The sequence below is a fragment of the Setaria viridis genome, chromosome 4, assembly GCF_005286985.2.
Source record: "Setaria viridis chromosome 4, Setaria_viridis_v4.0, whole genome shotgun sequence".
Lineage (NCBI taxonomy): Eukaryota > Viridiplantae > Streptophyta > Magnoliopsida > Poales > Poaceae > Setaria > Setaria viridis.
In genome coordinates, this window is record NC_048266.2 from 22690221 (window position 1) to 22714117 (window position 23897).

Sequence of the window (23897 nt, forward strand, 5' to 3'; positions counted from 1 at the left end):
CAGCACAAGGACCAGCAGCACAGGGACCAGTACAGCAGTTGCAGCCCCACAAGGACCAGCAGCAAGACTTATCCAGCATTCTCCCCCTAAGTCTTGTGCGTCGTCTTGTGGGAAAGTTGGACCATCCCGGTCCTGGAACAGAGCTCAAGGAACTTGATCCTCCCAAGAGGCTTGGTGAGTAGGTCCGCAAGCTGATCCTTGGTGTTGATGTAGCTCGCCTTGATGCTTCCTTCCTCCAAGCAGCCTCGGATGAAATGGTACCTCACCCGAATGTGCTTGCTCTGCTCATGAAAAATGGGGTTCTTTGCAAGAACCAGAGCGGACTTGCTGTCCACCCTGAGCTCCACCGCTCTAGTGTCTCTGCCAAGGAGATCACCGAGCAATCGGGCAAGCCAAAGCGCCTGAGTCGAAGCAGTGGAGGCTGCTATGTACTCGGCCTCGGAGCTGGATAGCGCCACAACCTGCTGCTTGACCAACTACCAGCTAACGAGGCACTTGCCGAGGAAGAAGAGAATCCCGCTCGTGCTCTTGCTAGTGTCGATGTCACCAGCGTGGTCGCTGTTGCTGTACCCGACAAAGTGTGCTGCCCCGGGGCACCTCGTGTAGAAGAGACCGTGGTCGAGGGTCCCCGCAACGTAGCGGACGATCCTCTTTACGACCTGCTGGTGCTCCATCGTCGGTCGCTGCATGAACCGACTGACGTAGCCAACGGAGAATGCCAAGTCGGGTCGTGTGTGGGTGAGGTAGCGAAGGCTCCCCACAAGACGCCGGTACTACGTAGCGTCTACCTCCTCCGTCGTGTTGTCGCGGCTCAGTTTCAGCCTCTCCTCCATAGGAGTGAGAGCTGGATTGCAGTCGGTGAGCCCAGCTAGCTCCACGACGTCTTGGCGTAGGTGGTCTGTCGAAGCGTGATCCTGGAATCATCCTAGTGCACCTCGATCCCCAGGTAGAAGGAGAGAGGCCTCAGGTCACTCATCTGGAAGGTGGCCTTCATTTCTTCCTCGAACGCCGCCACCTCCGCATCCTTGGTGCCGGTGATCACCAAGTCGTCGATGTAGACACCCACCAGCAGGGCATTTTCTCCATTGCCCCGCAGGTAGATGGCCGCCTCGTGCGGGCTTTGCTCCAAGCCCATCCCTTTGAGCGTGGAATCCAACTTGGCATTCCACGCCCTCGGTGCCTGCTGCAGGCCATAGAGGACCTTGCGCAAGCGCAGCACCTTTCCCTCCTTGCCGAGGATCGCAAAACCCGGCGGCTGGTGCACGTAGACCTCCTCCTTCAAGTCGCCGTTAAGAAACGCCGACTTGACGTCCATGTGATGAACGCGCCAGCCTTCCTGGGCGGCTAGCGCAAAGAGGAGTCGCACGGAGTCCATCCGTGCCATGGGGGTGAAAGCATCATCGTAGTCGATCCCCTCTTGCTGCATGAACCTGCGTGCCACCAAGCGAGCCTTGTGCTTGACGATGGCACCGGCTTCATCCCTCTTTAGCTGTAACACCCACTTAAGGGTGATCATGTGGTGACCACGAGGGAGGTCAGCAAGCTCCCAGGTGTGGTTCTTCTCAACCGCGTCCATCTCCGACTGCATCACGGCGTGCCATGCTGCGTGTCTCTCGGCCTCCTTGTAAGACCGAGGCTCACCGTCATCGCACGCAAGGTGCAACTGTGCCTCCAGGTCGTGAGGCACTAGTCCCAGCACCGGCTGCTCGCCGAGGAGGTCTTCCATCATACGGTACCGCAACTGCTCGCCGTCGTGGTACGCGTCGATGCGCTCCTCGTCGTGAGAGAGCGGAGTAGCGAGCTGCACCAGGCTGTGCTCGACATGAGCTCGTGTCAGAGTAGACGTGCCTGGAGGGGTGGTCGTCGGTGCTGGAGTATGTGGCGTCGCCGGTTGTGGTGGTGCCGGTCAGAATCTCGTCGCAGCCGAAGTCGCGGCTGGAGAGCGTAGCGCTACTGGAGTAGCAGGCGTCGGAGTCGGTGGAGGTTCGGGGACTGGGGTAGGCACGCTCGGCAAAGAAGAGCTGCCTACTCCCCCAGCTCCCTCGAAGTGGACGTACTCAACAGTGAAGTCGTCATACATCGGAGTCGAACCGTCATCCACCGCCTTGTCCCACGCCCATCCTCGCCCTTCGTCGAACACAACATCGCGTGCTATGCGCACACGCTGTGTCTCCGGGTCGAGAATGCGGTAGGCCTTCAAACCCTCCACGTAGCCGATGAACACTCCTGGAGTGCTCCTGTTGTCAAGCTTGCCGATGTGGCCAAGCTCCTTGGCAAACGCGAGGCAGCCGAAGACCCGCAGGTGGGACACCGCCGGCTTGCGCCCATGCCAAGGCTCGTATGGCATCCTACCGTCGAGCGTCTTGGTGGGCGAGCGGTTGAGGATATAGATAGCCGTCACCACCACCTCTCCCCAGAGAACAGCTGGCATCCCCCTCTGCTTGAGGAGGGCTCGAGTCATCCCCACAACCATATGGTTGCCCCACTCGACGACGCTGTTCTGCTGCGGGCTATACGGCGTGGAGTAGTGGCGATGAATGCCCTCATCAGCGCAGTACAATGCGAACTCAGCCGCCATGAATTCGCCGCTGTTGTCGGTGCGCAGCACGCGCAGCTTGCGGCCGCACTCCACCTCCGCAGCAGCCTGCGTGCGCCTGATGGCGTCCGCAGCCTCCCCCTTGCTGCCGAGGACCATCACCCACATGTAGAGAGAGAGGTCGTCGACGAGCAGCAACAAGTAGCATCGTCCTCTGGGTGTGGCCGGTGTCACCAGGCCACACAAGTCTCCGTGCACGAGCTCGAACCGCTCCTTGGCTCGGAAGCTCGCCTGCTTGGGAAAGGGAAGCCGCCTCTGCTTTGTCAATACACAGACATCGCAGAACTGCTCCATGTGATCGAGACATGGTAGACCTCGCACCATCTCCTTGGCACTGAGCCGCTTCAGGGCCTCGAAGTGAAGGTGCCCGAAGCGCTCATGCCACTGCCATACCTCGTCGTCCCGACGAGCAGCGAGGCAGAAGGGTTGTGTCACCTGCATATTAAGGATGTAGAGTCGATTTGCGCCTCTGGTTACCTTGGCAAGAAGGCGACGACGGCGGTCCCAAATCCTCATGACTCCATCGTCGATCACCACGTGCGAACCGTTCTCTTCCAGCTATCCAAGGCTGATGATAGAGTTCCTCAGCGCAGGGATGTAGTACACTCCGGTGAGTAGCCTGTCCTCTCCAGACTCAGCGATGAAGATGACGGAGCCGACGCCCTTGATCTCTACGCTGGAGGCATCCCCAAACTTGACGGTGCCTCGGATGCTAGAGTCAAGCTCGGTGAAGAACTCCCACCGACCGGTCATGTGCTTGGTAGCGCCGGTGTTGAGGCACCACCCCTCAGTCTTATCTTTGCTGGAGCCATCACCGAGGAAGACGTGTACCCTCGGCTCATCAAGGTGGAGGAGAGCCGCTGCGGCTGATGCCGCTGGAGATAGCTCGATGCTTGCATGTGCCAGGAGCAGAGCCAGCTCCTCCGCCAATGCTAGTGCGACGTGAGCCTGGCCGTGTATTGGCTGTCGACAGTCCTTGGCCCAATGGCCAAGCCTGCCACAGTTGCGGCACACGTCGTCTCGTGGCAGCCTGTGCTCACCGGTGGCACCTCCCTGGGTGCCTCCTCACACGCCGCCAGCACCACCCTGGGCGCCTCTTCGCGCGCCGCCCTCGGTACCTCGTCGCGCCTTGGGCGCCTTGTGCGGCTTGCCGCGCTTGTGGCCGCCTCTCGAGGAAGAAGGCTCCCCCTTCTTCCGATCACCCTGGCGGACCTCCTACTGCTCCTGAGTGAAGTGGAGCTTCCCACCAATGATGACAGACCCTGAGGGAGGTTGTGACTCATCGCTGTCGACGACCTTGAGGCGACCTATCGCCTCCTCGATCGACATCCTGGAGAGGTCCAGCAGAGACTCGATCGAGCTAGCGATCTGCTAGTACTTCTCAGGTACGCAGCGGAGGAGCTTCTCGACAGCTCTCTCCTCACCGTATGTGTCGTCGCCGCACTACACCATCTTCTGCAACAGAATGTTGAGACGAAGAGCAAAGTCATCAACATCCTCACTTGGTTTGAAGGCTAGGTTCTCCCACTCCTTGCGAAGTGCCTGTAGTGTGGACTTGCGGGCGCGGTCACTGCCGATGCGTGCTGCAGCGATGGCGTCCTAAGCCCCTTTGGCAGTCCGCTTCTAGGAAAGCGAGAACTGCATCTTGGGCGGGACTGCAGTGATGAGGATGTCCAGCGCCCGTCGATCCTCATCGTAGTCAACGTCACCGTACCAGACTGCCTCCCACATGTGCCACACCTGGAGCCTCACCCTCATCACCGCGGCCCACTCGACGTAGTTGGTCTTGGTGAGGGTAGGCCACCCACCACCGGGGACAACTTCCATAACAAAAGCCTGGGTCTCGTGGTGACCATGACGGTGGTCCGGGGAAGGAGAGCCGCGCTGCCTGTAAGGGCCGCACTCTCTGTCGACCCGGCCGCCGTGCCACCGATCGAATGCCATCTCCGCCTCCAGCTGGGCAGCCCTTTCCCGCAATCGCTGGACCTCCAGTGCGAGGTCGATGTGCGGGTCACCCTGGGAGTCGCGGTCACCATGTCCGCCAAGAACACGGTCGTCGCGCGCCCCCCCGTCGGGAGTGCTGCCGGCGCGTGCATGCCCGTCTAGGCTCCCGCCGCCGCACCCACGGGGGTGCGCGGTTGCCCACTGCGCCGCCTCCCTTGCTAGCACGAGCTCTACGTCGGTACCGCCATCGGCAGAGGTAGCGCTGCTAATGCTACCGCCACGTAGAGTCTCGATCTCCGCTGCCGCCGCACGCGCAGCATCTGCCGTCACCGCCGCTTCCACTTCCGCCCTCACTGCAGCCAGCTCCGCCGCCGCCAGCCTCAACGCCCTTGCTGCCGCCGCAGCGGTCTCTATCGCCACTCGGGTATGCTCCTCTGCCGCAGCGAGCTCAGCCTCCTGCCGACGCAGCGCGCTCGAGGCGACTGAGTGCTGAGACTGTCCTGCGGACATGGCGCGCCACCGGGGGGCTGCGTGGGGAAGAGGCTGCTTCCGACGAGCTGCTGCTCGTCTGCGTAGGAGGAGAGGAGTGAGCAGGGACAACTGGTGTTTCTGCTACCGGCTGGGGATGAAGGGTGGCTGGGGAGGGATGTGAGCAGGAGATGTTCAAGCTACAGGATAGTACGGCTCTTATACCAGTTGTTAGGATCTGAATTGTGACTATCATCGAGAGGATGGCACTAGGAAGACTTGGGATAATTTTCTGTGTTTTCTTTCCACAATACCATGTCTAACCAAGGGTTGGGGATACATATTTATAGCTGGCCTAGCAGCCAACTAGCCAAATATCAAGGCATATGCTAGTCTAAGATGCATTTGATGCTATTCTATCTAGTCTAAGATGCCTAGGACTGTCCTACCCTAAAAGTAGTTAACAAAGTGGTGCTGCAGCAAGCATATGCTGCAGCCCCACAAGGACCAGCAGCACACGGACCAGTACAGCAGCTGCACCCCCACAAGGACCAGCAGCAAAGTCATCCAGCACCGTACTTTGTCCATCCCAAAAAATAGTTTCATTCTAGCATTGTCCTAAGTCAAACCATCTTAAATTTGGTCAATTTTATACAAAAAGTTCAAACATTTATAATACTGAAAAAATAACATTAGATTCATAATATACATATTTCGTGTCACAGATGTTGATAGTCTTCTATATTGACTTGGTCAAACTTAAGATAATTTGACTTAAAACAAAGCTAGAATGACACGGTGGATACCGTAACTTTTCATTCTTTAGAATGCATGTAATCAACTCTCATTTGTGTTAACGTAAATTAGTTCATCTGCTTCATATTATTATTGTCTTCTATTTTTTAAGCAATGTAGTGTGACTCCTCAAATTGCAATCAACACAAGTAAAAAAAAATTCTGTTGTTTATCAGCACGTATTAGACAAACCTAACATTTAATCATCGCTTTCTGCAGCATTCTTTCGCATGGTAACACTGCGCTATTACTATCAGTACTTTAAAATGAACAATAGTTCACAGCTGGAAATACGTGCAAGTCCTGGTGAAGAGGAAGCAATGGTGACAGAAGACTGAAAAATTCTCCTGTGCAGCCCAACAAATTGACTGGTGGTGATAACAAGCTGAATTTCTATTCCACAGTAGCCTTGCTGCTATGCCATTAAGTGCTAGCACAGCAAACGCAACAAGGCGTTCCAAAATTGCAGATATCTGGTGTTTGAGCAGCAATGAAGACCTGTGCTTTGACCGAAACATGAAAGCAAAGAAATAGTGCGTGCCCGTCATCAACCTTAACTCTTTACTGGTAGTATGGTGGCTTGTACTGATATCAGATTATATGATGAAATTCTATTGAGTATGATAGCTGAACAATACCTGTGAGCCAGGGATTGAGATGTGGAAAGGTAGGGGCAATCTGTATTGACTTAAAATATCAGCTAACCTTTCTTATCCCAAAACCTGATCTTAAATTGCAAATACCTCTAAAAGTTGAGTCCACCGATTTGGTCTCCCTGACCATCGGTTTAGACTGTTTAGACTGCTGCTCGTCGGTTTGTTTATAACGGACATTGCAAATAAATCCATTTGAACAGAGTCAGTTTGTAGAGCGGTCAATTGCATGGATACATTACCATAGTCGGTTTGGTCAGTTTTTTTTTTACAAAAGGTTTGGTCAGTTTGGGTGCCCTTTGGGGGTATACCGAGCAATTGATACTATTCAAACTAGCTAATGTGTCTGTGTCGCAACGGGAGAGAGAAAATTCTTACACATTTGTTGCCCAATATACATACTATATAATACTAAAGCATTTCCTTTTGCATGGAAAACGAAAGAAACTTCTAGCAAGTAAATTCAAATGCCAAAAAAAAACATTTACTTGAGCTGCTGTACTGTTAAGCTTAAACTATTCATTCGATGGGGAAAAAAGAATATTCGACCTTATAGATACATACTTTTTCTCGAACACGTAGAAGAACTGCGTATCATTGTATTAATAGGAGAAGAAGAGCCATACATAGACACTAGACACACAAAAAAACCCGATTGCCTGAAGACCTGACCACTAAAACCAGAGTTTAACCAGGGCCGCTCTAGGGGTGGGGCTGGCCGTGCCACCCCCTGGGATCCATGAAGCTAGGGGGTCCAAAACCATATTGCTAATTAGTACATATAATTTGATTGGTCGACTTTGTTTCGGCTTTTCTAAATAGCCCGCGTAACAACTACAGCTTGCCTCTCGTCCGTGCCAAATCAGACCTACCTAATTGTTCTGTGCCTGTGCCCTCCCTAACTCCGTGCGCCGATCTAATCAGGCGATCAGAGCCATCATCGCGTAGGTGTAGGAGGCAAGCGCCGAGTGTGGCATCTGGAGCGCGTTAGGGATTCAGGGGCGCGTCATAGGACAGAGGCGAGCCGCGAGCGCTGTCAGGGTCAGAGGCGAGCGCTTATTTGAAGTTCAATCTTCATTTTCTTTTTCGTCAATTTCACCAAAAAGAAATCATATAATTAATATTATTTCTTCGTGTAGTAATTCCATCCTTCGTCACTTGTGTGGAAGGAGCATTGCCTTATGGTCTTGAAGGAGAATCTTGGCACAATCGCGCTTACGGCCTTGAAAGAGCAGTGCCTTCTGCTTCCGTGTGCCGTAGCCCGCAGGCAACGTTTCGTTTGATCGTCACAGTAAACGACACACCGATTGATTAGTATTTCCAATTTTTTTCTTATTTATTTTTTTATGTGCTATGTTTATACCGATTGTGGTATGATTAAAATTTCTAATTCAATGTATTTATTTGAATATGATAGATGTTGCCGAAGAAGCATTTGTCGGGTACTCAGAAAAGAAAAAAAGAAACCAAGAAGATCAGTTCGTAGAATCGCAGAGAGGTGCTCTACATAAGTTTTTTCCAGTTTCAAATAATGGTGAAGTCAGTGAAGATCAGGGGCAGGAACAAGTTGCAGAAGTCGATACCAATGAAGGTACTACAGAAGAGCATAATTTTAATGTTGAAGCTGATGCCAATGATCATACTCAGGCTTCGGGAGGTGACACTTTACAACCTTCAGATGATACTGAAACTGCAAATATTGATGAGCAAGAAGATTCAGTTTTGACTATTTTTGATCCTAGAATATAGGAAAAATCTTGACAATAGCAAAAAAGATATCTTAATTGAGAAAGGAACTGTAAGAGAAATGGATCTACAATTCTCTTGTGATCCTAGTGGCAGACATTTTTCTTATGCTTACTACTCCAGAAAATTATCTAAGGGTTCAAATAGATGATGTGAGAGGTCAAGGTTATGACAATTGTTCAAATATGAAGGGAGAACATCAAGGTGTGAAGACACATTTGCTTGAAATTAATCCAAGAGCATTATATTTGCCATGTGCATCTCATAGTCTGAATCTCACTCTTTGTGATATGGCAAAATCTTGCAAGACAACTATTCCATTCTTTGGTGTTATACAAAGAATATATTATTTGTTTGCACGCTCTGCTAAAAGGAGGAAAATTTTGACTAATAATGTTGAGAGATTTATTGTCAAACCCTTGTGTGATACTCATTTGGAGAGTCGAATAAAGAGTGTCAATCTATCAGGTATGAAGCCCCACAAATAATATCAGCATTGAAGGAAGTGGAAAGAACTGCTACTGATGATCCAAAAACAGTAAGTGATGCTCAATCATTAGTAACTGCACTTGAGAAATTTGAATTTATAGTTGGTATGGTTATCTAGAATGATATTTTATCTACTATCAACATGGTGAGCAAAAAGTTACAATCTAAGATTGTGTGCTTAGATGCTACTCTCAAACAAATTGAAGGGGTCATCTCATATTTCCAGAAGTACAGAGAAGAAGGCTTCAATGCTAGTATGGAGACTGCAAAATCCATTGCATCTAGTATGAACATAGAACCAAAATTTCCTACAAAACGTCAAGGTAAAAGAAAGAAGCATTTTGATGAACAAAATGATGAAACTGATGAATTACAACTTTTAGCTAGTTATTGTTGATATTGCAATTGCTTAATTGACTAGTCAATTTGAACAGCTAAAGAAATTTGAAGAAATATTTGGTTTCTTATTCAACTCAGAAAATCTGAAGTCCTTGGATGATAATGATCTACGAAAGTGCTACACTACTTTTGCAAAATCTTTTTCTCATGACAACAAGTCTGATGTTGACTTGGATGATTTTTTCTCTGAATTAAAAGTGTTGCAAGTATCTTTGCCAGAACAATTGATGTCAGGACCTGAGATTCTTCAGTTTGTTAAAGCTGCAGATTGCTACCCAAATGTTTCATTGCATATCGAATTCTCTTAACTATTCCGGGTATTGTAGCATCAGTCGAAAGAAGTTTCTCCAAATTGAAACTATTGAAAAATTATTTGAGATCAACTATGTCACAACAAAGATTGAATGGCTTGGCTATGTGCAGCATTGAGAAGGATATTTTAGACGATATTAATTTTGATACTGTTCTTGAAGATTTTGCATCAAGAAATACCCGAGGATGGTTTTTTACAAAGCACTGAAGCATTATATTTTTTATATTTTTATTTGAGGTAATTATAATAGTTTTTACAAAGCACTGAAGCATTATATTTTTATATTTTTATTTGAGTTAATCATAATGGTTATTATTTTTAGTTTTTTTACACTATTGTTATGTTTTATGAGAGATATATATTGCAAACTATCCTTATCTTTATGCTTGCCAAGAGGAGCCGGCCGTGAGCAGATAGAGCTCTTAAAATTATAGTTTAAGCCACTCCCCTGGCAGTGAGCAGATAGAGCCCCTTAGCTCCTGGCATGCTCCACAATTGGATTTCACCCTTTGCCAAAACCGGTGCTGTAGCATCGTACAGTCGAATACACAATCATTAGATGCCTCCACATAGTCCAACCACCTAGGATGATGAGGGAGTTAATAAAGCCCTTCCCTCATATCACTATTAACAGATAGCTCAACCTGGGTCGTCCAATCCTCAAATGATATCGAGGCTCACAGGCTTAGGTGATGTCAGAGCTCACCTTTGCACAATCAAAGAGCATCCATATCTCGTTGACCCTACCACTGAACTCGAACAGCGAGTTGTAGTACCGCGCCAAGGTGTAGGTCTCCTGTAGCCTGGCGTCGAGCTGCGCTGGCTACTTGCCGACGTCTGCGTTCGCCACGAAGCCCCCGAACCGGTGCACGACGGCATACCAGGCCCTAGCTCACCGCTTCACGCGCAGGCCCTTCGCCATGCGGCGGGTCCTTCTGGTTCTCACTACAAGAGTTGTTATTTTTCCCAACAGTCACAAGTGGCCAACATTTTTAGTATATTTGTGTACTAATTACAAAACTTTGAAGAATGATGTTGTGGGGGATTATGTTGTTGGCAATTTGAAAAAATTGTAGGGAAATCTAAGAACCACACTTAGAAAATTGTTGACCATCGGAAAGAAAACACTAATAGATACTAATACTGTAGGCTATTTGTAGAAAACTGTAGGGAAAGATGTAGAGTCTTATAGTGTTAGCTGGTACATACAAGCTGACGATGAAGGAGTGAGGTGCACAAAAGCTTGTGAGGGTGATAGGACCGCGGGTACCTATCTATCTATACTATAAAGATTGAAAATAATTGAAAATCTTTCTCACCAAGATTGGGTCCATCGTACCCCTCATGCTGGACTCACTTGTAAGGCTTTGAAGGTGTGGGAGAGGGTGCAGATCAATAAAAATTGCGAGTTGGGGGATGTTCTTGCCAAAAAGGTGTTTTTTTTCCTCACCGCGTGCGAACCTACCTGCCCATTGTACCCTCTGCGCCCAAAATCGACGTGCTCCGAGCTCCCCTCCTGCTTCCCCACCCCTGACTGCCGCAGCACCTTCGCTCCCCCTCCCGCTCCGCCGGCCGCAGCGCGGCCCGCGGTCATGGCTGAGGGCTGAGCGCCACTCGCTTCCCCGCTGCGGCCGGCGATCATGGCTGAGGGCTGAGCGCCACTCACTCCCCCTCGCGCTCTCCACGCCATGGCTTATGGCCAAACACCGCATAGCCCAAGCCATGAAGACCGAGCACGACCATCGGCTGTCGTCCCCGACTGTCGTATATGTGGCCGTCGATGATCGCCAGCGACGTGAGAAGACTAGATGGAATCGAAGAACAACCACAGAACCGGACATCCTCAGCGACGTGAGAAGACTAGATGGAATCGAAGAACAACCACAGAACCGGACATCCTCTGTACATTTCTTAGTTTCTGATAAAAGAGTTCATGTGTTGAGCATTACAAGTTCGGGGAATAAACCACCCACATACTCCCTCACTGACCGGCTGGGTCCACAAGCGGCGCCCGCCCACTCCCTTTACACCACACACTACACCCAGGTTTCCCGCCTCGTCGAAGACGGCTTCACCCGCTTCCCGTTTCCTTGCTCGTGGCGGCGTCACTAGCCTAGGGTGCGACACCGACCCGCCGCACAGGCCACCGCCGGCAAGGCCGACCCACCGGCCCTGGATGCCTGCTCGCAAGCCTCCGACTCCACGGCCGCTGCGGCGCCCGACCTCCCCCTCTCGCTCCCCCACCCACGAACGCCACGCCGCCCTCGCGCTCGTCGTCGCGTCCCGGCGGCCCCCTGCTGCGGGCTCCTCACCATGCCATCCAAGCCGCTCATCAGCGACTTCATTCTCAAGCTCGATCGCCGGTAAGCTGCTGCCATACATGCTCCTCCTTGTCCAATTCAGACGCCGTCGCTCTGGTGTCCTCATGCGGTGTGCTCTCGGGCCTCCTTCGCTGTAGCTGCTGTTGAGATTCTGCTTCCTCTTCCGCACCATCCGGTTTTCTCCCCCGCACCTGCTATGGATAAAACTCAAGAAGAATGAACCAAGATATTTTGTTTTCCAAACAATTAACATCCTGAATAGCTGAAATCTAAGTGCCAACTGAATAAGTTGAGATATTCCAATATTTCCAGCAAATCTGTAAACTCTGCATAGTGGAACATTTTAAAATCCAGCTTCCCTCTTTCTTTTAGGATCAGTTTGAACTTGTAATAATTTTGTTGACGAATTTGACAAGCAATATTATGTTCTTTATGAATGACCCTGGTTAGGTTTGTTGGGCAGGATAGGGGTCTTGTGGTTCAGGCATTTAGCCACGAACCAATTTTCATTCTTATTAGTGCATCACAAAACAGATGAATTGCAAAATACAGAAGGACCTCCAATATTATGGCAGAAAAATCCCTTTTCTCAGATTAGGCTTGCTATGGTTGGGAAAGATACTGACAATTGATTTTCCCTTCTTGTTAGAATTATTGGTACTACTTCCTCCGTTCCTGTTTATAAGGTACGCACGCATATTAAGGTTCAAACCCTACAATCTTTGACCAATAATTTACCCAACAATTTTTTATTTTTGTAATATAAATTTGATATGGTTGGATTTGTAATCAAATGTACTTTCCAATGATTATAAGTTTATAATCATAAATAATATAATATAAGATAAATGAATGGTCAAAGTTTAATTTGGAAGACCGTGCCATGCCTTATAAACAGGAATGGAGGGAGTATTGTTATCCATTCATTGCCATTCAAGGTCAAATTATTTATGAATTATCTGGATGTATGTAGCCCAACCCTATTTGGGGTGGTACCAGGATCAATCAGAGTAATAACTTTGATATATGGGTTGATTTTCATCCACTAAAAGAGGGTTTGCAGTCATTCGTTACAAGTTTAGTGGTGTGCATCCAACTATAACATGAACTTGAGGCATCAGAAATCCAACTAATAAAATAATTTTATTCTGATGATGAGTTTAACTATAAAATTATTTTCGTTTTAACTCAGAGATCAAGCCATTGGGGTATTTCTGATGATGAGTTTTATAATGTAGAGAAGGCTGGTCCTAGCCAAGAAGTGTAGCTGACTTTTCTGATTCTCAGGTATAAATAGAGGCGCATGCCAATAAGATTATTATCCTTTTGAAGGAAGAGTTAGAATGCTTTATCTGTGATGGGCTTACAAAGTTGCAATGGCTATGAGAAGAGAGTTACTAATATAGATGCGTCTATACTTCTGAAGGTGCATCTTACATGTGTTTTTTGAAGGTGGCTGCAAAATTAATATATCAATGCAAATACAATCAAGGGTGATCTGCAGTGTCCACGCACGGCATTGTCAAAGGCGCGATCTAGGAGCTGTCAGATGTTGAAGCAACAGAATAACATGTCAACCATGTAAGTGGCAAGATTAGCCGTGGTGGCGTGCTGGGGAGTTAAGTGGATCGGGAAGATGTTGCTGGTGTGATCGGGTTTTTAGCATGAAGATTCATCAAGGTATCAATACTATAAAGAAAGAGGTGCTCAAAGTTGTGGGATTTGATTTCAGAGATCCAATGTTCGAGGCTCATTGATTTTGGACCTGCTTCAGTCATTACCATTGTAAATCCACACCCTCGTTATCTTTTGTGGTACTATAAGATAGAGTAGTTTCAGTGAGCAGCACATAGGTCAAAATTACACTCACTTGTATCCTAACTGAAACTAATAAATTATGTTCCTTTGGAGCTCTGGCAGGCTTGAAAATTATGTGTAATTTTGCTTTTTTTTAAAAAAAAATGAGCACTGTAATCCTTATGTGTTACTGAAGGACGTTTGTATATATCTCTTAAGGTTTGATTCAGTTTTTACTACGCCATCTCTTATCACTTGTATATACAAAGATATGGATGAAAATAATTATAATATAGTTTTAGTTTTTTAAAAATATTATATTTTTTAATGTGACAACGCAAGTATGGTGGATCTATAAATCTTTAAGGTTTTTTCAAAACATGTGCGTGCTGCACATGCACTTTAAGTAAAGTTCAATAAAAAAAGTGAAGAGGTATTTCTAGAAAAAATAACATGACAAACAGAAGAGACAGTCATGCTTTTAATATTAGGTAAAAGGTAAAGATTTGACATGGTAATAGTTTTTATTAATAGCAAGTACATTCCTATATCAATAGTTTTTATTACTCCCTCCGTTTCAAATTGTAGATCGTTTTGACTTTTCTAAATTCACATATATATTATTATGCATGTAGACATACAGTGCATAGTAAAAACTATGCATCTAGAAAAGCCAAAACGTCCTGCAATTTGGAACAAGGGGAGTAATGGTTTTGAAAATCTACATGTCAGGAACATTCCCTTCCCCAAGTACGTGAGTGTGCTCTTATTTTGTGGTCTATATTAATAACGAGTATGCTCCTACCTATCGTAGGCATTCTTCAAGGGTGTTTGGGAGGGGGGACGCGGGGGGCTAAAGTTTAGCACCCCTTTTAGCCAAATTTTAGCCCTTGCTCCCAAACAAAACAGAAGGGCTAAAACAAGGATGCTAAACTTTAGCCTCCCCAAATCCTTTAGCCCCTCTAAGGGGTGCTAAAATGGACTAAAGAGGGTAAAAGTGGTCCCCGGTTGCTTCTTTCCCCCTGGTTGCCCCTCCCGCAGAATCATGCGTGCTGCCATCTTCTCCCCCCTCCCGTTCCTCATCCCGTCTGGATCTCGCAACTGCACCTCGTCCCCGCACCTCCGCAGCCCGCACCGCGCCCCCTTCGCCGACGCGCCTCCGCCGTCCTTTCCCTTCCCCTAACCGCCGCCATCCTTTTCTTCCCCACCCCGCTGCCTTCCTTCCATCGCCACCCCGCCTCCGTCCATCCCTCCCCACCACACGCGGCAGCGTCTTCTCCACCCCACGCTGCCCCAGATCCAAAGGCCCCCTCCCCCCCCCCCCCCCCCGAAGTGCGCCGTTGGGCTACTCGTGCGTGCTCATGGACGGCCACAGTGACAATGCCTTCTCGCAGCCGGATCCGCCCTTCCCCACCGGTGGCATCGACTTTTTCTCGCAGGAGGAGTCGTACCAAGGTCCACGAGCTGGCATGCAGGCCTTGGATCTGAACTCGCAGGTCCACGAGTTCCCCGACATCACCTCGTACTCGGACTTCCTCCGGGGACACAGCGGCGGAGTTGCTCGAGGGCGCGGCGCTCGTACCCTCGGTCTTCACGTGCCCCGCAATGGCGGCGGAGGCAGCAGAGGAGGCGGTGGCACGAGAGGTGGCGGCGCCAGGGGGAGTAGAGGCGGCTGCACCGGGGGGAGCAAAGGTGGCGGCACCGGGGGAACCAGATGTGGCAGCGCCGGGGGGAGCAAGGGTGGCGGCGCAATCCGTGGCGGCGGTAGTGGCTCCAGCAGAGGTGGTGGTCGCGCGACTAGGTCCTTGTTCATTGGATCCACGTCTGATGGTGGTGTCGGCAGCGGAGGACGCGGCGAGTACGTGTCAGTGGGCGTCATCGAGGTGGAGCCATTGCTGATGAAGAAGGTTTCTTTGATCTTGAGGAAAGAACCCTCCAGATGGTGCTGATGGCGTGGAAGTGATCTTTCCGGGCTCTAAGGTACTAATCTAAACTTGAGATGAAGCTTATATGTTTATGCAATGATGCTGTGTTGATGCTTCAACTAATGGTAGTATGTCATGTTATGTGCTGATTGTTGTGTTGGGATACAAGGTAGTCTACGCTAGCGGAAAATAAAAATTTTCTACCACGTAAACTAGGAAAACTGCCATATATGGATTACGAGATTACCACTCGACGCACTGGTGCGGAAGATGTAGAATCGCATTGGGGCAGCGAAGTCGATCAGCGTAGTCAAACACGTAGTCAATAACGTCAACGTCGAGCAGCTCCTCAGCAGCTCGTCCACGTACAGCGAGGTCCTCCTTGTGCTGCGGCTTGTCGTGGCTCATCGGCGGCTCGTCCAAGTGCTGCAAGTGCAACACCTCCAAGGTATCCACACGTACAGGGAGGAAGCGTCGCAAGCCAGACTGCTAGGTCCATGAGTTGCAACGAGGCGAGGGCGTGGGAGGCGCGGCAGCTGTGGTTCGGCCAAAAGGGGTGAACCCTAGGGCGCCCGCACCCCTCTATATATAGGGGTCCCTGACGGGCCTCAAGGTCCAAGGCCCATTAGTACTCCTAAACCTAGTCCAATTCGGATCATATCCGAATTGGGCTTCCAGCCCTTTAAGTGTGTGACCCTTTAGGTTCATATACGTATAGACATGGCCCGAGTACTCCTACTCGACCAATAGTTAGTAGCGGCCTCTAGCAAGACATGCTAACTCCTATACGCATACGAAGATCATATCAGACGAACCATCAAATCATCACGTACATGCTATTCCCTTTGCCTTACGATATTTGGTCTAGCTCCAAGCCAACCACTCTTTCTCGATGCTATGATTCGGAATCCCTTTCTAGGTTAACTCTTAACCTCACCTAGCATGGCCATGCATTTCCGGATTCGATCACTCGAGGGGCCCAGAGATATCTCTCTCAAATAGAGAGGGGCAAATTCCATCTTGACTGACCATGCCTCATAGCATGCTTCTTGACAAACCCGAAAGCTACCTGTATGACTACCCAGTTACGATGTAGTGTTTGATAGCCCCTAAGTAAGTCGATCCTCATCTTGAGTACGTGCGACAGACTCAGGTCTAAGGACAAAGTGTACACATTGTGTAAAGAGAGAACCACTTCTCGTGTTGGATCGGTCCTAGCACATGTCTCCACATACGCCTACATTATTAGTTTGATATCTCCATATCCATGACTCGTGAAACATAGTCATCAACTAATACATGTGCTAGTCTAATATTCATGTGTGTCCTCACATGAACTCCGACTAGGGACAACTTTAGAATAACCATACAAGTAAAGAGTTTCACATACAGTTCACATAATTGCAAATCAATTCAAGTAGGCTTTAATGTATATTCGAGGAACACAATATAAATCATGGATACAAATGGAATATCATCATCTCTATGATTGTCTCTAGGGCATACCTCCAACAGTCTCCCACTTGCACTAGAGTCAATCTAGAAGGTACCTAATACCCATAGCTCTTACATGCGCATCATGCTTAGCCTGCGGGAGTGGCTTTGTCAAAGGATCAGAAATATTCAGATCCGTGTGTATTTTGCATATCTTGATCTCAACCCGGTTAACAAATTCTAGAATGAGATGAAATCGCCGCATTACGTGTTTGTTCTTCTGGTGGTTCCCTGGCTCCTTTGCTTGCACAATTTCCCCATTGTTATCACAGTAGAGATTCAATGGGCTAGACGCATTTGGGAACACACCAAACTCAATAATGAAATTCCTTATCCAAACACTCTCCTTCACGGCTTCCGAAGTCGCGATGTACTCATCTTCTGTTGTACAATCAGGCACCGTCTCCTGCTTGGAACTCTTCCAACTAACAGCACCACCATTTAGCGTGAACACAAATCCTGATTTTGACTTTGAATCATCTCTGTCGGTTTGGAAACTAGCATCGGTGTAACCTGTTACAACAAGCTCCTCCTCACCTCCATAGACGAGGAACATATCTTTAGTCCTTCTTAAGTACTTAAGAATGTTTTTCACCGCTTCCCAGTGACTCACCCGGATCAGACTGGTGTCTGCTTGTCATACTTAGCGCATATGAAACATCTGGGCAAGTACTTATCATTGCATGCATGATAGATCCGATAACCGAAGTATATGGCACTCTACTCATGCGATCCTGCTCATCAGTAGTCGAAGGACACTGAGTCTTGCTAAGATGTATGCCATGTGACATAGGCAAGAACCCTTTCTTCGCCTCTTCCATGTTGAACCGTTTCAACACTTTGTCAATGTAAGTATCTTGGCTTAATCCTATAAGCCTTCTCGATCTATCTCTATAGATTTTGATGCCCAGAATATATGCTGCTTCCCCTAAGTCCTTCATCGAAAAATTATTTTTTAGTTAAGTCTGTACGGACTCAAGCATAGGAATGTTGTTTCCAATCAGTAATATGTCATCCAAATATAAGATTAGAAATACTATAGAGCTCCCACTAACCTTGTTGTAAACATAAGACTCTTCTTCATTCTTAATGAAGCCAAACCCTTTGACCACTTCATCAAACAAATGTTCCAACTTCTAGATGCTTGCTTCAACCAATAAATGGATTTCTAAAGTTTGCATACCTTTCCAGCATTGTTCGGATCGACAAAACTCTCGGGCTGCATCATATACACGTCCTCAGTTAGATTTCCATTCAGGAAAGTTGTCTTGACATCCATCTGCCATATCTCATAATCAAAATATACAACTATAGCTAGAATAATCCGAATAAATTTAAGCATCACTACGGGCTAGAAGGTCTCATCGTAGTCAACTCCTTGAACTTATCGAAAACCTTATGCGACAAGTCGTGCTCTATAGATGTGAACATTTCCATCCATATCTCTCTTCTTTTTATAGATCCACTTGCACTCTATGGCTTTAACACCATCAGGCGGGTCAACCAAGCTCCAAACTTGGTTGTCTCCCATGGACTCTATTTTAGATTGCATGGCAGTCTGCCATTTGTTGGAGTCTGGGTCCATCATTGCTTCTGCATATGTCGCAGGCTCATCATTGTCCAACAATAATATTTCCCGCATTTCGCGGAGCCTTGCCGACCTTCGTGGTTGTGGCGGTGCTTCTCTTGCCATGGGTATCTCAACTTGTTCTACTACGTTAGCATCACTCGTTGATTCTTGCTCGATCGGCTCATCCCGAACTTCTTCAAGATGCATTGTCTTTCCACTCTTCTCCCCTCTGAGAAACTCTTTCTCTAGGAAAACACCGTTCCGAGTGACAAACACTTTGCCCTCTGATCGGTTGTAGAAATAGTATCCTAATGTTTCCTTTGGATATCCCACAAAATGCACTTATCCGACTTGGGTGTAATCTTGTCTGACTGAAGTCGCTTGACAAATACTTCACATCACCAAATCTTTAGAAAAGACAAACTGGGAGTCTTTCCAGTCCACATCTCATATGGTGTCTTAACTACAGATTTAGACGGTACTCTATTAAGTGTGAAAGCTGCTATTTCTAGAGCGTATCCCCAAAATGATAACGATAGGTCCGACTAGCTCATCATTGATCGAACCATGTCCAACAAAGTTCGATTACGTCGCTCGGATACACCGTTTCTCTGAGGTGTTCCAGGCGGCGTAAGTTGCGGAACAATTCCACAACTTTTTAGATGATTGCTAAACTCGTGGCTCAAATACTCGCCTCCACGATCAGATCGTAAGGCCTTAACTTTCTTACCACGTTGATTTTCAACTTCATTCTGAAATTCCTTGAACTTTTCAAAGGTTTCAGACTTGTGCCTCATCAAGTAGACATAGCCATATCTACTAAAATCATCAGTGAAAGTTATGAAATATTGGAAACCTCCTCTAGCCGTCGTGCTCATTGGTCTGCATACATTGCTATGTACGAGTTCTAACAAGTCTACTGCTCTCTCAGGAAAACCTGTGAAAGGTCCTCTTGGCCATCTTGCCTAGCAAGCAAGCCTCACATGTCTCTTATAATTCAAAATCAAACGAAGTTAAAAGTTCATCAGAATGGAGCTTCTTCATGCGCTTTTCACTTATATGACCCAAACGACAATGTCATATGTAGGTAGGACTCAAATCATTAGGCCGAGGCCTTTTAGCACTTATGTTACAGACAGGTGAATCATCAAGATTTCAAACAAACAATCCATTCACAATGGGTGCAAAAACCATAAACATATCATTCTTAGAGATCACACAACCATTGTTTTCACTCGCAAAAGAATAACCATCCTTCATCAAGCATGAAGGGGACATAATGTTTCGACTTAAACTAGGAACAAAATAACAATTATTCAACTCCATAATAAATCCTAATGGGAGGTGGAGTTGCATCATCTCGATGGTCAATGCAACAACTCTTGCATTATTGCCCACACGGAAATCAACCTCTCCTCTTTCTACGCTTCTACTTCTTATCAGTCCCTGCATCGAATTGCAAATATGAGCAACCGATCCGGTATGAAATACCCAAGAATTAATAATTGTATTAGCGAGAAATATGTTGTCTATAACATTAACAACAAGCGTACCTGAGGTGGGAGTACTCTTACTTTCACCATTCTTCAACGAAGCTAGGTACTACTTGCAATTTCTGTTCCAGTGACCAAGTTCGTGACAATAAAAGCACTCTTTGTCTGGAGCAGATTCAGATCCAGCTTTAACCTTGGGCGCTGGGTTTGGCTTGGCAGCCTTGCCCTTCTTGTTCCAAGAATTGCCCTTCTTCTTAAAGCTATGCTTGTTCTATATAGCCATCACATGGCTGCTACTAGCACTTTTCTTAATGTCAGTCTCTACTGTTTTAAGCATGCCACACAGTTCATTCAGACCCTTCGCCGTCCCATGCATATGGTAGTTCGAAATGAAGTTCCCGTAGCTAGACGGAAGAGACGAAAGAATGAAATCAGTAACCAACTCTTGGCCCAGTGGGAAGTCCAGCTTCTCCAACCGTTAAGTGTAACCAACCATCTTGATTACGTGTGGTCCTCCTGTTGCGCCTTCTGCTAGCTTGCTCTCCACAAAGGCCTTAGACACATTGAACCTTTCAGTCCTGGCTTGTGTCTGTAACATGTCTCTAAGCGCTACGATCATATCGTGCGCCTCATGGTTTGTTTGGAACTGCATCTGCAGCTCAGGTTCCATGCAAGCAAGCATAAGGCAACTTACTTCGAGGTTAGCATCACATGCTTTCTTGTAAGCATTCTTAACAGCAGCAGGTGCATCATCAGCAGGTTCTTTTGGTAATGGGTTGTCTAGAACATCTTCCTTTTTCTCAGCCCTAAGAACAATTCTCAGGTTACGGATCCAATCCGAGTAGTTTGTTCTATTCAATTTGTCCTTCTCAAGGACCGAACGCAAAGCAAACGGTGTGGTGTTGCTAGGTGCCATCTACAACAAAATAATAATGCAAAATACTAAGACAAACGTAACCATGACAGATCAAATCACATTAAACTATTTAACAGAATCTACTCCCACTAAAATCAATATCCCTCTATTGATACTTAGTGATTCAGGATCCACAACTAACAAGTCTACTAGTGAGCTTTAGCATCACCGCTAGCAGGCAAGGTAGATCGGTAAGCAAACTTCTTGCTAATCATATCACATATTACTCCTATTGTTGGGTGACATCTCCATGTCTCGGCGCCCGACCTTGATGCCCTAAGGTCCTTAACCGTTAAAATGACCTTGTTAAGCAAACCAACCCTTATGCGTGTAAGTATCCGATACAAACCCGTCTAGTCAAGGAAAACTAGAGACACCCTAATTTCATAGACCCACCACCAATTGTACAAGACATGGGATGGTTCAAGTTTTAGTTGGGAGGGCACACTAACTTAAAATTTGCGACGGATCATTCTACTTCTAACATCACAACATGTAAGAGTAAAACAAAATAGAATAGCATGCACACAGTTGTGACACGGTATGGCCCGATTTCTATTGGTGATCTCCATCTCCATAGAATCCATTCACCATGATGATCTCCATCTCCATAATCCATGTGCGCCATCCTTCCAGTGATGAGTCCTCCAAGAACTAGTACACGCTATTACATCTAATAGCTAGTAAAGAAGATTACATAGTTGCTTGGATCATCACAGATTGGCACGCAGGCCATTAAATACATTAAGGTGATAATACATATGGCTCTAGCCGTATTGCCGTACGTGTGACACGTAGGTCACGAATCAGTTACACACATGCATAACATACACAAGGGCCATACCGATCACAAAATCCTGCAAAACAGAGTTAGGCATTCTAACGTTCCAAACTTAAATGGCCCGAAACTCCATCTTCCAAGCCGAATTTGGAAAATCTGATTTCGCCAAAAATGGCCAAGTAGTTGAATTTTATGTGTAACTTTTTCTGTATATCAATTTTCATATAAAATTTGTCTCGATCCGAGATCGTACCGAAAAGTTACGGCTGTTTTACCAAAGCACACGCATACGGCAAAAATTCCGACCCGGTAGTAGATCCAATCTACTATTGCGCATCACATGCACCTGGCATATGAACCTGGGTTTCAATTCAATCAATCACATTGATCTTCGCTCGCTGCAACTGGCATTACGTGTATCACTTAACTCCGATGGCGGAAATCTGACCGGTAGGAGTATGTCGTTACACAACCATTGTAGCAAGAACACAAAACCAGGTCATAGATCAATCTGAAAACTCGCATATCTCCATATGCACACATCCCGAATCCATAACAAAACACCTACAACTCTGATACTACTGTTGGGATACAAGGTAGGCTACGCTAGCGGAAAACAAAAATTTTCTACCACATAAACAGGAAAACTGTCGTATATTGATCACGAGATTACTACTCGACGCACTAGTGCGGAAGATGTAGAATCGCGTCGGGGCAGCGAAGTCGATCAGCGAAGTCGAACACGTAGTCGATCATGTCAACGTCGAGCAGCTCCTCAGCAGCTCGTCCACGAATAGCGAGGTCCTCCTTATGCCGCGGCTCATCGGCGGCTCATCCAAGTGCTGCAGGTGCAACACCTCCAAGGTATCCACACGAGCAAGGAGGAAGCGTCGCAAGCCGGACTGCTAGGTCCGCAAGTTGCAATGAGGCGAGGGCGTGGGAGGCGCAGCAGCTGTGGTTCGGCCAAAAGGGGTGAACCCTAGGGCGCCCCCACCCCTCTATATATAGGGGTCCCTGACGGGCCTATAGGTCCGAGGCCCATTAGTACTCCTAAACCTAGTCCAATTTAAATCATATTTGAATTGGGCTTCCAGCCCTTTAAGTGTGTGACCCTTTAGGTTCATATACGTATGGACATGGTCTGAGTACTCCTACTCGACCAATAGTTAGTAGCAGCCTCTAGCAAAACATGCTAACTCCTATACGCTTACGAAGATCATATCAGACAAACCATCACAACATCACGTACATGCTATTCCCTTTGCCTTATGATATTTGGTCTAGCTCCAAGCCGACCACTCTTTCTCGATGCTGTGATTTGGAATCCCTTTCTAGGTTAACTCTTAACCTCACCTAGTATGGCCATGCATTTTCGGATTCGATCACTCGAGGGGCCCAGAGATATCTCTCTCAAATAGAGAGGGGCAAATTCCATCTTGATTGACCATGCCTCATAGAAGGCTTCTTGACAAACCCGAAAGCTACCTTTTCTGACTACCCAGTTATGGTGTATCATTTGATAGTCCCTAAGTAAGCCGATCCACATCTTGAGTACATGCGACAGACTCAGATCTAAGGGCAAAGCATATACGTTGTGTAAAGAGAGAACCACTTCTCGTGTTGGGTCGGTCCTACCACATGTCTCCACATACACCTACATTATTAGTTTGACATCTCCATATCCATGACCTGTGAAACATAGTCATCAACTAATACATGTACTAGTCTAATATTCATGTGTGTCCTCACATGAGCTCCAACTAGGGACAACTTTAGAATAACCATACAAGTAAAGAGTTTCACATGCAATTCACATAATTGCAAATCAATTCAAGTAGCCTTTAATGGATATTTAAGAAACATAATATAAATCATGGATACAAATGGAATATCATCATCTCTATGATTGTCTCTAGGGCATACCTCCAACATAAGATGAAGAAGAAGAGGAAGAAGAAGATGGAGAACAGGGGTTCCCTTTTGGCTGTGATGACAGCCCAATTAGTACAAATAGCAGGAAGAGGGTTAGTTGTACTAGCACTAGGTCCACTGCCACAAGTCCTGGAAAGAAGACCAAGAGCCCTATGGTTCAGGTTATGGACAAGCTAGTGAGCTAATGGGTTGAATCTGATGATAGACATCATAAGATGTTGAAGAAGAAGGTGAATGAGAAAGCTAACAATGAGTCAAAGGAAAG